Consider the following 2,414-nt stretch of genomic DNA (forward strand, 5'->3'; position numbering starts at 1 on the left):
CATATATATATATAAAAATGCCAAACTTCCTGGGGATGCAGCCCAGTAGGTCTCAGCCTCATTTTACGCAGTCCCTGTTCCGGATGGTGTTGCTCTGGTTTGATATTGCCTCTGATATTTTCACCAAGCCACCCCTCTCAAGACTTGGTGAGTTAATGTTAAAGAGTATTATCAGGACTTAAGAGGCCTAACCGTGGCCTGTCTGGGAGCCTGCGTGTCCTGCCAGCCTTTGATGAAACCAGGACTCTTTGCCTTTGATGAAACTAGGACTCTTTTGTGTTGTTTAAACATTGTACAGAAAACAAGTATAATTTTCATATATTCAGTTTGCAGGAGGCAAACAACAACAAAACAAAAAAACAAAAATCCAGCTTGCAGACCTTGGCTGCTCAGGCAGAAAGCAGAGGAGGAGCGAGGAGAAGCCTGATTGGTCGGATGCCTCTGCAGAAGGAACTCCTGGGCAGATTACATTTCCCTGCGTCCTGGGAAGGCCTTCTGGCTCCTGTTTCCATCCCTGGTGGGGATGAAGTTGGCCTCCCATGGTGTATGCTGGGTCATGCTTGGCAAAGAGCCACCCACAGGTCGCCCTGCCTGGATCATGAAGCCCTGGGTCTGTTTGTTTAGTGTTATCCACCAAAGCCTTCACTGCTGACCCTCTGGGTCCTAGTTTGTGATCTGTGTCACAACACAGGTCTCCTGAGGGCCCCAAGTCCCTTTTGTTCCTTATGCCATGTCAAGCCCCTAAGCAATACCCTAGAATGAAATAGGCAAGGAGACAGATGTGGCTGGCCCAGGTGATTGGAGCCAGCGGAATTTCCAAGTTCTGGTTTGTCACTGACCTGGCAGAACCATGCTCCTTCTCTGGTGCTGTGCCCTGCGTGGCCCTCTCTTTACCCTCACCAGGTAATAACATGAGGATGTGATTTTGTAGTGGAGGCAGGCACTTCTCCTTGTTGCCTATGGCTTGGAGACTGTTGGGACTTTCTCAGGGTTAAGTTTTTGCCTTTCTAATAACACCTGAGCCTGTAACCCATTATTCCAACAGTGTCAGGATGATTTACTGAGATACTGATTTGTGTTTTGTGCTAATGGATGTAGAAGAATAAAAGACTACAAGGTGTCTTTCCCTCTCTTTCCAGTTTAGCTTCTCCCTACACCCCCCTTACCAAAGGGCAACCCAGGCCATCATAATCCTAAAGAGCACAGCCTTTCCTGACCCTGAGGGCAAAAGTAAGAAACTTTTGTTTTTAAAGAATTGACTCTAGGAAGAAAGGGCTGTCTCTTGAATTTGGAGGGGTTTTGGGTAAGGAAAACAGGGCGGTGAAAGTACAGACCTGGGAAGCTTCCAGTGGAGCTTGGAGGGAGGCCAGGACAGGGTAACTTGTGTTCGTGGATAAGATGGTCCTCGAATAGCCGCAATACCCTCCCCAGATCTCTCAACACACCAGGAGATTTCAGGGTGACCATCTACAAATGCTTAGATCGGTGTAACTTTCACATGAACCTGGAGGGAGAAGAGAGACCATGATAATGACAGATGGCATTTTGGCCAGCCTAGTGGGATGGGACCTCACAGCAGAGGAACCTGAATTAGAGAAGTATAAAAAATATGAGAAACTCGACACCCCAGGATATGCAGCAAAAGTGTACACACAGGTTAACATCTCCGTGATGCTAGTGAGCTTCGGGAATCTTCTCCTCAGCTTTATCTGTTCCACCTTTTATTTTTATCTCTTTAAAGAATGTTTCCCCTTTGTAATACATTACACATGAGAGGCATGGGAGAGGCATAGAATTTTTTTTTTTTAAGTTGCAGCAATTAAGATGCTATCACTTGGCATTTCCTGAGCTCCTTCTAAAGACCATCACATGACGGGACAAGACAGCAGGCCCTGGCAAGGGGAAGTCAGTTGTGATGAAAATATACTGTGGGCGGCCAGGCGCGGTGCCTCACGCTTGTAATCCCACCGCTTTGGGAGGTGAAGGTGGGTGGATCACGAGGTCAGGAGATCAAGACCAGCCTAACCAACATGGTGAAACCCTGTCTCTACTAAAAATACAAAAATTAGCCAGGCATGGTGGTGGGCGCTTGTAGTCCCAGCTACTCAGGAGGCTGAGGAAGGAAAATCGCTTGAACCCTGGAGGTGGAGGTTGTAGTGAGCTGAGATCGCGCCACTGCACTCCAGCCTGGGTGACAGAGTGAGACTCCGTCTCGAAAAAAAAAAACAAAAACATACACACACACACACACACACACACACACACAGTGGGTACCTTACTACACTTAGTACCACTACCACAGCTCCTCCTGTTAAGGAAAAAGTGAGGACTAAGAACCCAAAATTTGGAAAAGTTTTGATGCCAGGCGAGGAACTAGATGTGATAGAGACTAAACCCTGAGGAATGAGGTTCCT

This window comes from Mandrillus leucophaeus, unplaced genomic scaffold (genome assembly GCF_000951045.1).
Source record: "Mandrillus leucophaeus isolate KB7577 unplaced genomic scaffold, Mleu.le_1.0 Scaffold298, whole genome shotgun sequence".
Lineage (NCBI taxonomy): Eukaryota > Metazoa > Chordata > Mammalia > Primates > Cercopithecidae > Mandrillus > Mandrillus leucophaeus.